This window comes from Struthio camelus, chromosome Z, assembly GCF_040807025.1.
Source record: "Struthio camelus isolate bStrCam1 chromosome Z, bStrCam1.hap1, whole genome shotgun sequence".
In the NCBI taxonomy this organism is placed as follows: Eukaryota; Metazoa; Chordata; class Aves; order Struthioniformes; family Struthionidae; genus Struthio; species Struthio camelus.
This window is the reverse complement of record NC_090982.1, coordinates 74,442,659-74,456,597: the sequence shown is the minus strand read 5'-3', so window position 1 is coordinate 74,456,597 and position 13,939 is coordinate 74,442,659.

Genomic DNA, 13,939 nt, shown 5'->3' with positions numbered 1-13,939 from the left:
GAGAGCGTGCCAAGGTCTGTTCTCTAGCCTGGAGGCTAAGTATAACTGTTTGACCACATCCTTGTGGCTCCTTCCCAAAGAGGGTGGCTGCATGTGCACTGCCCTGTGGGGACGGCTCCCGGTCCCTGCAGCTCCAGAGCCTGTGTCGGTATTGCCCAGGACGGCGCAAGCCAGAGCATGCCAGGACCGTTCTCCCAGTGCGATAGTATCGGTGGCTGTGCCTGGCAGCACCCGTTGGCAGTGTTTATTTTCCGAGTATGGGTGCAGTTGGCGTGTCTCCACGTGCTTTAGTCAGACCTCCTAGTGCAATGGAAACGAGCCTTAAGTAGGGGCTCCTCTCTTGCTGGGGTACGGGGATGATACCCTGATTCTTGAAATGGATCACTTTGAGATGTGGCAAATGGGGCTTAAAAGCAACCTTAGCTTTTCTTCTCTTTGGCAGCACTTACCCTAGATATTTGCAGAACCTTATCCTAGATAATCGCTTGTTGAGTTTAACTTGTATATTCATAGCTAAGGTTTAACTTTTATTATTGGGGATGGGGAGCGCCATAGACAAATTGTCAGTTTTTAAATATTCATCTAGGCAGTGTCCTTTGGCCAGATTCCCCCATAATTCAGGTTTCTTTATCCTTTGGGAGGTATTTTTCAGGGCCATAGTAGCAGATCATGCAAAGCTTTTCTACTAACACCTTTCGTGGGGGTAATTCTATGGCAGCAGCCTACTCAAAGGAGTAAGGGATTGTAGATCCAGGGCCTATTCTAGTTGCATACCTCAAAGAGGAGCCTGATAACAGAGTGTTTAAAACTTGCTAATTTTAAGTAATTGTAAACAGCTGTCATATGCTGCTACTGTTTTAACTGATATTCATCACCACTGCATCTGTATTATGCACCCATTGGGATCCTGGTGCATTTGCTCTAATCTCAGAATGTGTCACCTTCTCAGAGATTAGGAGATCATAAAAGCATGAGGGCAACATATTTGTCAGGGTTGAAGGTCACTAATCTGAGCTGAAAGCAGCCAAGAAGAGCGAGCCATGCAGAGGGACAACTGGAACGAGTAGCAACATTTTGCAAAACCGGTGGGATTTTCCATTGAGATTCTTCCTTTCTCCCTGATTTTCTCTCCCCAGGATTCTTTCCATAGTTCTGAATTTGCATTCTACTGCCAGATGTCAGCGTAAGACATAAGGAAGGTCATTCAGAAGTGTTCATTAGCTTGTTAAACTGAACTTCTGCCAGGCCAAGTTTGTCAACAAAAATCATCAAATTTTACAAGATACATAGCAGAAGCCTGGCTCTTTCCGCTGAACATCCCTTTTAGCTTGTTACTTAAGGCTGGGAAGAAGTACCTCAACAACATGAATGACTGCAAATACATTCAGTAGAGCATTTGGCTGTTTGCTCATGCCAGACTTGCAGCTGTAATTGCATTGTCTTTGCAAACCACTGGAATGTCAGATAGCAACAGTTATCCCTAGCCAGTGTGGTTAGGCAGATATTTCTGACAGGGTGATCAGAGACACATAGTAATTGGGAATGGTGACAAGAACAGCTAGGCTGTAAGTCTTCTGCTCCTTGCTTGTATGTTCTTAATTGTGTAGGAGATGATTAAATTATATTAATTTTCTGCTTGCAAGTATTTATGAAAGTGGAATTATGGTAACTTTTTTTTTGTAAAACAAAATCAACAAAGAAGATCAGTTATGATATGTGCATCAGGCTTGTAATGCTTAAACATGCTAGTTTACATTTGGAAAACTTCAGTATTACTGGAAATAGAAACTTTTCTTTGGCTTCCATGTTCAGGAAGAGGCATTCATGAATATACATTTACAGAGCAGAAGACTTAAGACTTGTTCCAAATTCAGAGGAAATAGCTCAGATGCAAAATAGGTGTATCAATGATTAATTGGGCTATGAACTTACCCATCTGAAAATCATCATGAGCAGTTATGAAAGAAGTTCTGAAGACTCAGGGCTGTAATCTGGGACAAAAATGCAAACTGACACATTTTATTTATATCAGGTTCCTTTTAAAGTCACTCAGTAGGAGCCAGTCACTTCTGCTTTGATTTTTGTGCAATCTTGTGGAACATGCATAGACCTCTATCTCCTATAGCAAGGAAAAGCGTGGGGTATTGTTACATACTTTTGCGTACATCTTTGAGCTCTGCATAGCTGGTAAGACTATGAAGTGCAATGATGTATGTGATCTTCAAGGAAGTTCCTCTGAAGATTACGTTTTGCATCTCAATTCAGCAAAGCGCTGAAACGTTGACTTTGAGCCAGGGATGATTAGCATACTTAGACGCATGCAAGCTTCTTGCTGAATCGGTCCCTGGATCTTTAAATGTCTCAGCACGGAGTTACATTTCCAGTGCTTTTGTGTGGGCAAAAATAGATGGTATTAATCAGCAAACTGAAATAGAGTGCAGCCATTTAGGATGCATTGTAGAGGTGAGCAAACAAATGAATATGTGAAAGGATCCCAAATTCACAGGAGTGATGTGATCTGTCATTTCCTTGTAGTCATTTTAGGCTGGAAAGAAATACTTTTCAATTTACAACACAGCTTCTAAAAAAAAAATCAGATTGTATATCGTGAGATGATACGACATTACAAGGCTTCACAGATAACTGTGGGTAAATTTGCTGTAAAGGTGTCCAAGCATCTGGTGTTAATTGTCTTAGATCTGTGAAAATCAGTACAAAACATATTGGGAACTTTCTCTACTGCTCTTACTCCAGAAGTATTTCCATTGGCTTCAATGGGACAATTTCCCAAAAGACTACTTCCTATTGTCAGTGTGGTGCTGCAAGATGAGTGACAGTTTCAACAGAATTATGCAAAAGCTACTTCCCATGGAGAATTATTGTTGCCATGGGCCAAGTCAACCTCATTCCTTCTTTCCTTTTCAGATTCTTTCTCAATATCATTTTTTCCATACAATATCTCACCTTCTATCCTTCTGAACCACTTAGATTTTTGAGAAATTTTGTTTTTTTTTTTATTTTGTTGGGGGGACGGAAGTGAGAATTAGAAATAAGAATGGTTTTTGAAAGAAGAAATTCACTCTTGTGCTAGAGTTAAGATTATAGCATTATTAGCTAAGATCTCAAGGAATTCACTTTTCTTGAAATGGGTAAAAGGGGAGTTTCCTCACAGTGTTCCTTCATTATGTTTCCCTTGGCATTTTTCTTGTGGGACACTTAGAAATAAGCCATGGAAAAACTGGCAGGTCTCCTCAGGAAGAGCATGAGAAATCATGATGGGAGCTGTTAAAAGCTGTTGTTTTAAGGACTCAAAGCCGTTATTTTTTCTTGGTTTGTTTAAAGCCAAATTCACATTTTTAGAGGGAGATGAACCTATATTGTGAGAACATTTCCTTTGTCCAGAAAAAAACCCCACCATTCTTTGCTGCAGCAGCTGAGGTCAGATGTCAGAACAATACAGCACGTGGAGAAAAATCCAAGGAGGCTTTAATCAAGGTAGTTTTTAACATGAAGTCAATTCTACTAAAACATCATTGGATTCCTTAATTCACAGACATTCCCAAGACATCAAAATATCTGTTCCTGAAACCAAGGAGTTTTTTACTTTTCGACATCCAAGGATACGGGATCAGACCCTGTTCTGGCCCAGGTCTCAGTCAGTGGCATTTGCCTCCTCCAATACTCCTTCATGCATGTCCAACTATTCGTGCAGCCATGTGACGGCCACAACAGCGCTCGCTGCCTTTCCGTACAGAAGCTCGCCCCACTTTGCTGTCTTCCAGGTACTGTGAGCAACACTTCCCAGCTGCTCTGGGTCACTGGCCATCAGGTTTTACCTGCCCCTTTCTAGATTCTCCTCTTCAGGCTATTTGCTATGCCCTGTGAAAGATCTCCATCAGTTCAGTATGAAATTCCCTGATGACCTGATTTCATTTCTGTTCTCTTCATGGAAATCACAACATTTCTTATCACATTCCTCTGTATGTACCAAGGTGGGTCCAATTTTTAATGAGGCTGTCTAATTTTTTTTTTTTTTTAATTAGGGGGGAATAGAAGTGAGGAGTAGATACACAACCCTTGAGATTGATGGTTTTGGATCATCTTCTTTGACCTTCCTTACTTGTGAAGACCCCACTGAAAGAGATTCAGAGGTGGCACTGGGGGTTAGCTCCCCTCCACCAAACTTTCTGCTGTCAGCTCAGCTGCCCAAGCGAGAAGCCAGTTTCCCACAGGCTTTTTCTATAGTTCATGGAGGGGACAAGCCTCTCCAGAGAGCAATTTAGCCCACCTAAGATCTGAGGAGCAGCTCTTTGTCTCCGCATTGACATTAGAGGAAACCAGATGTGACGAGTCACATAAAATCATGCATCTCCACAAAATGAACTTCCCTCCCTGAGCCACTGCTGCCATGATGGCTTGCTTGCACACTGCCACTGCCCACCCTGCTGCGTTCCTCAGGCATTTTTACCCTAATCTTTCTCCTCCACTGCCTGCAAGCAGTGCCCTGGGACAAGTGCACCTCTTGTCCAGCCCTTGCTGTGCACATACATTGCACGCGGGTATGCAACATACAGACATCGCTTCTGCCATAATTTCCAGGAGTACAACAGACAGAAGGGTCTTCATTGTGTTGTTTCCTCTGGCCTGGATTCTGCCAGCTTTCCTTGGCAGAAAGTTTGCAGGTAGCTGCTTGCAGAATAAGACATAGCCTAAGAAGAAAGGTTTCTTGACCTGATGGGTTGCTCCCTAGCACTACGGGAAATGCAGCACAGGTGTAGGGGAAAATGCAAGCGCACAGGCACTGTGCACAGCAGGAAATACTGAAGTATCACCAGGTTTAATAAAATCTTGCTAAGCTGATAATATTTTGAAAGACAAATGCTAACAGTGGTGTTGCAAGTGTCGCTATCTTAACAAACTGGTTTCTCTCTCAGGTAAGATTCCCTAGGCTGTCAGCTCCCGATTGACTGACTATGGGAAAGAGAAGAGCCTTCAGCCTTCAACAGCTGCAGTCCTGATAACTGGCTGTATAACCATCAAAGCTGAAACAAGCTCTGTGTAATTTCTCTGTCTGCTCTCTGTGTATCTGCTGCAGCTTATGCTGACTAGGAAATGGGAAACACATGGGAGTAGCCCGCCCCCTTGGCTTCATCGCAGCTATATCAGTTTTCCTGAAAGACTTAAAGTTAACTTGGCACGTGAAATTTTAGCAAACTTCAGTACAATACAAGGAAGAGTTTTCTTGCCACTGCTAGTATGTGAAGGAGGAGAATAATTGCAAAGGCAATGACCTGCCTGAAATTGCTAATTAGTTTTTGGAGATGATCTGGAAGGTTTGTTCATGGACAAATTTTTATTGTCATCTGCAGTCATTAATGATAATATTAAATCCTACTGCAAAAAACATGGTAAGCAGCTGCATTCCTGGTGTTGTTTCTCTTAGGAAGAGACCTAAACTCAAACTTCTACAAGTTTGAGCTGCTCTGTCGTGAGGCCTTTGAGATGTGGAAAATGAGAGTCCCTGAGGGCTAGTTTTGGACCCTGGCAGCCTGAGCTGTCTGGGGCAGCATGCAGAGGAGCTGTTTGCTATGTGCTGTGAGTGTTGCATTTATTACCCATGGTCTAGGGCCTCCCACGTGTCAGGATGGTGGTTTGTGTCCTGCTCTGCCTGTGGGGATCTCTGATAGCCTCGTAGCATCTTGAGTGATGGTCTTCACTCACCTGAGCCCCTTCCTCCACCCTAGGTAGCCCTGAGGGTCTCCTGCAGGGTCTCTCCTCAGTCTAGCGTCTCTTCTCTTTGGTTTCTGCTCTTAGATCTGTTCATACTTCACCCAAGAAAATTTCATATGCTTATGTGGTATTAAATGTTATTCTTAAGCCTTTGTGCCATCACTTTGTTTAAAATTCTTATTCTTTTTCCACTCTGTGTCAAGCACTAGAGAACCTAGAAACTTATCCTTGATCGTATTCCCAAGCAACTGCCTGGGGGACTTGTGGTCCTTCTTTCCTGTCCTACCTGTTCAATGTTGTTTCTTCTACATCTTTATCATAGAAGTAGAGCAAGTAGGAGTAAGATTTAATGTTTGAGTCATTAGTTTTTCTTGGTAGGAACTCTTGGTTTCAACCTTTATAGAAATATCATCACTATATCTCCTGGACCCACACCTCTTCCCAGTTGAAACAATTAATTGTGTATTTGTCTTTTCTGGATATGTTGTAATAAATTGAGCTGGCAGAAGCTCCTTCCTTACCATATAAATAGTAAGTTCCTTGATTAGAATAAGAAGATGTCTTTAAATTATATTCAGTGTCTGATAATTCTTAAAGGTTAAATATTGTCTGCATCTCCTAGTTATCACATTAGGATATTTAAGTAGCAGTTGTGCACAAAAGCATCATCATATAAGGTAAGCATCCTAGCGAGTAAAATAAAACTCAAAGTGGAAGTAAAAGGGTTCTCACAGTTGACAACAAAAAGTATATTTAGACTTTTTAATTGGAATTTCCTGAGAATGAAATGAATTAATGAAAAACTCTTTATTTTGCCAGTACACCTTTCTCTGACAACAAACTGTTTTACTAAAATGTTTCCAATCAGTTCTGACTGTGAGGCCTCTCATGCTCATTTCCTGCATATAAAATTTACTATAATTTCTTGTACACATGCATCCAGCCGCTAGTGAATGCTATTCTGGTTCTTTGCTTATACTTGGTTTCAGTATTTCCTTTGAGGTAATTTGCTTTCCACTGACTCGATAAAGCCCGTCAGGGTTTGAACCTGAGCTCTTCTCTCTGTGTGATCTGATCACACCTTCTCCCCCCCAAAGGGCCAGCTGATAGCAGCCTGCTTGTCTCACCAGTTCATAAATTTACACAGGCTGGGCAGCTGCTACTTCATCTCTGAAAGTCCCTGCCCAAAGATGCCAGAGATACTCCTGCCCTTTTCACTCTTTAAATCAAAACTGAAAGCTTCTTTCCCACAGTGCTCTCATCTGTCAGCTGGATGCTGCATGCTGAGCTATTGTATTGTGTATGGTTTGGAAAGCATCTCCTGGCAAAGATCCTCAGAGGGGCGGAGAGCCCCCCTCATCCACATACTTTGGTGCAAGGTGAAATCACTTTGCAGGGCAGAGCCCTGTGCAAGCCACAGGCTGCAACTCCCTGCCTTGGAAGCACTGGCAGGTTTCCCACTGACCTAAAGAAGAGCGGGACTAAACTGTTCTGTTGTGTTCTGCTTAAAAACTAAAGGTCACCTATGATCAGGATGTTTTAAGAAACATATCTATTAAAGGAAAAAAATGTTTCATTGCTGGGTACAGGTGACAAGATAAAGCAGTCCAGCAGCTTCATAAAAATAGCTTTTCTATTTTTAAGGGCAATTCCTTTGAGAAGAATGTCGTCTTTCATGCAGGCGGTAAAATGCTGAAAACTTTTCAGGGTAGCACTTGCGTTCCGCTTTTCTTGATTGTAGGGCAGTAACTATCACGCTTACATGTTTCAAAGCATTGCTGCTTTGAAACAAAGTGTACTCATTTGGAACCTCAAAATGTATTTTTGAGCACTTAAGCTTTACTCATTAAATTTAAAACCTGATGCAAACTGACCTTTATAGTTCTCACCCAATCCAAACTAGTAGAAAATGCAATAGTTAAGTTTCCAGGGACAATATTAACTGCCTGAATATTCTATATTTAAGTACCAGAATGAGTTTTTTTTCCTATACACACGTGCGCACAGAAGTGCAGATGAGAGACTGGCTAATGCAATGGGAGATACAGCATGGATCTTGTTACGAGGAGAGGTATATGGCTGGTCCCAATCCAGTGAGTTGGTTTATTCATTTGACCATGAGAACAAAGAAGTTTTAGTAATATTGTCAGCACACTGCTGCTGTTGACGGCAGGAATAACCACCACCTGAAGGGCGTGAGATAAGGTGATGTACCCAAGTCTGCCTTGGAAGGCAGGTTCCTTATTGTTTCTTCATGCAGGAAGTGCATAGGAGTCATGGACCAGGCTTCCCTTATACTAGGTGCTATGTGAAGACAGAGGAAAAAGCTGAGCTAGACAATCTAGCTGGTGTTAGGATGTATTTAGCATAAAAACAAACTCTTTAGTGTTTTAAAAGAGTTTAAAAGCACTAGTTTTTAGAAGTTACTTGCCAGACCTTAAATTTTGGACTTAAAAATGGATGCATGCTGGAGAAGCTGCTACCTGTGGAGACCTCAGTATTGGCCATGAGGATTAACCATTGATTAATCATTGGTTCATAGTCTCAGATTTTCCTACCAGAAAAAGTCATTTTAAAAATAAGTGTAAGCTAAGATTCTTTTATGAGCAGAAATAGGAGCTTTTGGTGGATGTGAGATATTACATTATGAGCATCATATGATATCATAACCAATCATTTTACAGTACTGTGAAAATGAGCAAAAGGGAAGGAGAAACAAAAAGTAAAAATAAGGTTCCACTTTGATACTGGAGGTGTTTGCATCTGCATTTTGATCAGCTCCATATACTTTGGAAGAACCCTTCTGTAGATGACCAATTGCATGTTTTGATGACACTAGATGCTAAAAAGAGCTGTTTTCTGCACACAGGGTTTATTTAATCTAAATGATTTACCTTTTCCAAGTTTACCAGAAGTCCACTCATCACTCTGTATATGCTAATGTTAAATTATGGGACCAAAGTTTCAACCTCACTCGATCAGTTGTTCCATTTTTGGCACACGGATATCTCTGGACTCAGTTTTGCAGTGAGAAATTTGCACCTTCGTTTGCAGCTATCTTGAGGAGTAAATCCTTGGCTGCAGCCAAAACTTGGAGTGCCTAGATCCCATGACATTTGTGCATGCAATGACTTATGCCCTTGGTTTGCTCTCCATGAAAGAGGAAGTTGGTTCCTGAAAACTTCTCTCTTAATTAAAAGCAGACACAACTTGACTTTTGTCTTTTTGAAACTTTCCTGGGGGGGGGGGGGAAGATTTTTTTTTCCACTTTCTTCAGTCAAAAGCACAAAAAGTTATGAAAGAGATGGCTGCTGAGAGTTTTATAATGTGGCCAAATACCGCAGATGGACACAGACAGAGGGGAGATGGAGAGAACCATCCCATGGCTGCCAATACCATGTTGCGTGCTTGGTTGGTTGGTTTTATTTTTGGCTATCTTCTTGTGGTGAAAGTTTAGTTAGGAAGGGGTTAGCTGGAAGGAGAGAGAAGGGAGATGGCTGAGAGGGGGTAGATGGTGGGAAGACACTGGAGGGAGGTATGGGCTGTGCAGCTGGAACGGATATGGGGACCGAACGATGGGGCTGGAGTGATGGGCCAATCTGCACAAGGCGGAGGAGGTCCAGTCTGGTTATAGAAAATGTTATTGGGGATCATAGTCCTTCCTAACATAGTTCCTAATTTTTGTATGGGTTTTCTTTTCTCCTAAAGCAATATGTTTGGAAAGAAAGAGAAAATTATATGAGTGCTCCCTCCTGGGCCCTGGGAGCAACTGTGCATGGAGGTGGATGATGCTTTAATCAGCCACTTGAATTTTTCCTTCTTCCTCTTGTCAGCCTGAAGTGCCCAACCTCAGTGCTGCTGAGAGTGGCTACAGCCGATGACAGTGAAGGGTGGTCCCTGAAATAGAGAGAAGTAGAGCATCAGCTAATAATGCAGTGATAACCACATGTTTATCATCACACAGTGGCTAAAGGGATCTGTCACAGTGGAGGTTGGCAATGGACTGGTGAAGGGCAGAGTCGAGTGGCCTGGCGAGCATGTGGCAGTTATCACCACCCTGGAGGATGTGAAACAGCTCCATGAGGTGAGTTATCTTGGCCAAGGCTGCAACATCTCCCTACCAGAGGACATTCATCTAAACTCTGCTTTGCGTTCATGTAAACTATTCCCCTCCAGAGCGGCCTGCACTGCTGCAGCTACACATTTGCTTTCACAGACTCCGGACTGTCAAGCAACCTCACACGAGCACGTGTTGAGTTCATGTGATTGAGCTACATGTGTTTACTTTATTATAGGTCAACCACTTGAGCTTACCCTCAAAATGACCTTAATGTTTGCGGAGGAAAGGCAGCAGCTATGTAACACTGGTGCAAGGCGAAAACAGAACCATAACTCTGAACAACAGGAAAAAATGCTGGCTGTCTTAATTAGGTACATTATTGCATATGAATATATGAACCTATACAAAAAGTTAACATGCTCTCCTGTAGTGTTTGACCAAAATGTGGAAATCTGATAGATGCGATAGGAATCTCTTATAGCACCAATTTCTCATTAAATTGGAAATAAGAATGTTCTTCACAAAGAAGCCCAAAGTATTATAAACTTGGTAAATGCTACAGAAAGGGGGCAAAACACAACCCTTTGTAATAAAGGACTTATTTTTGACCTGTTGAGTATGGCAACGTTTGTACACCCTTAACTACTTTACTTGCAGTGGTAGAGTGTGATCACTAGCCAGGGACAGAAGAATGAGTTATGTGTTGGCAAGTCTTCGCTGACAGTATTAATTAGATGAGCCTAATTGCCGTTTATGCCAAATCCCTTACCCCTGTTCTTGTGGCATAAAAAAAGGCTTAAATTCAATGTAACTGTAACTTAGATCCATTTCAAATGTAATTTGTATTTTCTAAGTTGTTCAGAGAAAACTTAATATAAACAAGATTCTTGTCTTGATAACACAGATTCATGAGTTTTAAAATGTTGCCCTTTTAACTTAGGTAGAAAGGCTTAGTTAAACAGTCAATTTCTACTCTTTTTCATCGCTTGAGATTCTAAACGAAAAACTAAAATGACACAATACCTTGAATACCTTTTGCATAATTAAAATCACAAAACTTCCTACTGCAAACGGGCATTCAATCTCTTTCTGTAAAAACAACACAAGGGTAAACACTGCTCTCTTGGTAGCTTTCCCTATTTACATCCCAGATTTACAAGTAAGAAAGTGAGGATTTGAAAAACAAACACTAAATCCCCGAGAGTAGCCCATTCAAACAGCCCAAAGAAACTAGTGCAGATGAAAACTCCCCTCCTCCTCAGCCTTTGGCTATTTCAGAAAAAAAAAGCCAGTGTGAGAGGTTAGAAAGAGATTTCTCGGCATTCTCTGCACACACCATTTGACAGGCCTTCTCATCACAGGCTTTCCGCTGTTTGCTAGGCAGGAAGCATTTAACATCATTCCCTCACTGATCACGTGTAGCGTCGTCCCGCTTCTGCACGCTCGTCTTTCTTTTTACCGAGTGCCCCAGCGCTGCGCGGCAGCCTTGCAGGGCTGTGGTGTGCGTGGAGAACGCCGTGGGGATACGGGCAGCTCCCGTGCAACTTTCGGTCAGTTTTCCGGAGAGCAGCGCTTCCCTTTAGAGATGTGAAAAGCTGCCCCAATGCTGTGGGAGCTCCTGGAGTGGAGGCTGCGTTGGGCTGGAGGGAGCCCGGAGCGCCACAGGGATAAGGCTTGCATTGTGCCTCCCCTCGCTAGAGAGTGGAGTGCAGCCGATGTGTAACTTTTAGTCAACACAGGCACGCACAGATAATAGACCATTTCAGCTGCCTCCAGGGAGCTTCTGTTATAATCTGCCAGAAGATTCTTTCTGTGGTTTAAACTTTGGCATATGAGGAACGCCAATACTTTATATATATAAAATGTCAGTTATGTGCCTTCAGGCAGCAATCTAAAAATGATATTATCCTGTTGATGGATCTGGGTCTAGATAACTAGCTACAATAAGTTTCTCGATATGAACTCAAAAGATGACTGTGCCATTGACTTAAAAATTGCAGGAGGTTCCTAGTTTTTCCACTGATTTCAAAGTGGTTTGAATATATCACAAGAGAGAAAAATCAATTTCTTATAAGAAATTATCACCCAGGAAGCCAGTACTACAATGGGATGAATGAAAGCACTGCTACCAAAACGCTGTTGACGTAAGGCCTGATCTCGCTCCTGCCGGCTTCAGTGGCATTCGATTGTGCAGCGTTACCGAGTTCCCTGCGGATAGTGACGCGTAACACCAAAGCGCCTGAAGTCTGCAGTCATCGCTGCAGCAAAATTCCTGCTGCCTTAGTGAGGGGATTCTGTACAGCGACAAACTGTCAGGGAAGGCTCTGGAGGCGTGCACCCGACAGTGCTTTCAATATGGGATGTTCTGAGATCTCGATGTACGGAGTCGACAGAGGACAACAATCTCAATAGCAGCAGCTAATGAACAACCACATGCATCTTATCAGCAGAACGAAATCACTGCACTGCAGAGAATTACTAACAATGAACAGCAAAAGAAATGCTATGCACAAAGCGCCCAATTCTGATTTGCAGTAAGGCCACTTTATATCACTCCAGAGTATGTAAGTGGTCCTCACAGGGGAGGCTACTACAATAATTCACAACCAGTGTACAGCACCGTTAGTCTACAAATGAGATTCAGAGCCCGAACTAGAATCAGTTTGCTGCTTTTGAAGTTTTTCATGCATTTAGAACTTGTTAAAAATTCTAACAGCATTTTAGTAAAAGATTTAACTTATTAAATGGAAGGCTGGAAGTTTAAGTTTTTTCAGTAAACAGAAGCTTCCTGGGATGGACAGCTGATGCCCTATAGCTGTAACAGACTGTGGAATGCGAGTCTGCCTTAGAAAGGCCTGTCTCCAGTTTTACTTAGTCAAATTATTGGCAGCTAGGATTGTATAAGTGGTGAAATCTGAAGTGAATGAAGAAACAGAAACTCCAGGCCAGATTTTTGTCTTACTCATACCAATGTAAATCCAGGCAAATTGTCCTCAAATCAGTACAGTCATTCCAGATTTATATAAGCTTAGCCAATATCAGAATCTGATCCTTTTATTCTGGGCTACTGCAATTCACTAAGTAAACAATGTGGACAATTGGGCAAATTCCCATCATGGAATGAAGAAGTTTTCTAGTAATAACCACATCAGTCAGATCAACAAGAAAAAGGAGAAGAAACAGATGATAGATAAAGAAGACTAAAGAAAGAATTCCAAGGACTGAGATAGAAGGCAAAGGACAACTGCATGCTCTCCACAATGACACAAACGAATTCCTTCAGCCAAGAGTACAGCCCAGTATAGCTTGGAAAGTGAAGGTATGCATAAGACTGGTGGGAGCTTGGTAAGTCCTCCGTTCATGCTCTCCCTGCCTGGGGTGCTATGTGTTTCTAAGTACGACATTGCTGAAGACTCATCTGCTCAGATGATGAAGAGATGGTGATCTCATTTGGTCTAGGTGCTGACACTCACAATACCGTGTCATTTCTTGGGACTGCATGACTGCACAGATCCTCCATGGAGGTAAAGCCTGCATCCACTCCTTCCTTACGTCTGGTAGTAAAGAAAAATAAGATCTTCTACTGACATAAAACCAGTCCTCCTGACTACCGGGCGGCTTGTACCAACTGCAGTTCTGTCTCCAAACTCTTAACTATGAACATAAAGCAAAGATAATTCTTTGATAAATCTTGAAAATGATATGAAAATCTGAAGTTCTTGTCTTCTACAGATCACTATGAAGTTGCTTGTCTGCTTCTCTTATCACTAAAAATAGCATTTCCAAAGTTTGTCATTTATGAATCAAGAAAATGATATAAATATACAGAACTCTATGTTCTAATATATGCTTAGTGCAAGGTCTAAAATTATATCTCCATATAGTAGGTTATATTTTGGCTATGTATATAGTAATGTAGGAAGTATTTGCATAGCATTTCATTTCATTTGAGCAGAAGGAGGTAAGTAAAGCAGAATTACCAAGAAAGTATGTGCTGCTTGGCCTCATAAAAGAGTCCTTCCTGCGTATGCACCTCTCTCTGGCCTACTGACAGATGAGCTGTGTATTTTTCCTCTTTCCTCCAAACAATAACGTGGATAAAATTAAGGTTGACCAGAGTAGATGGTTTCATGCTGTGGGATTAATGCT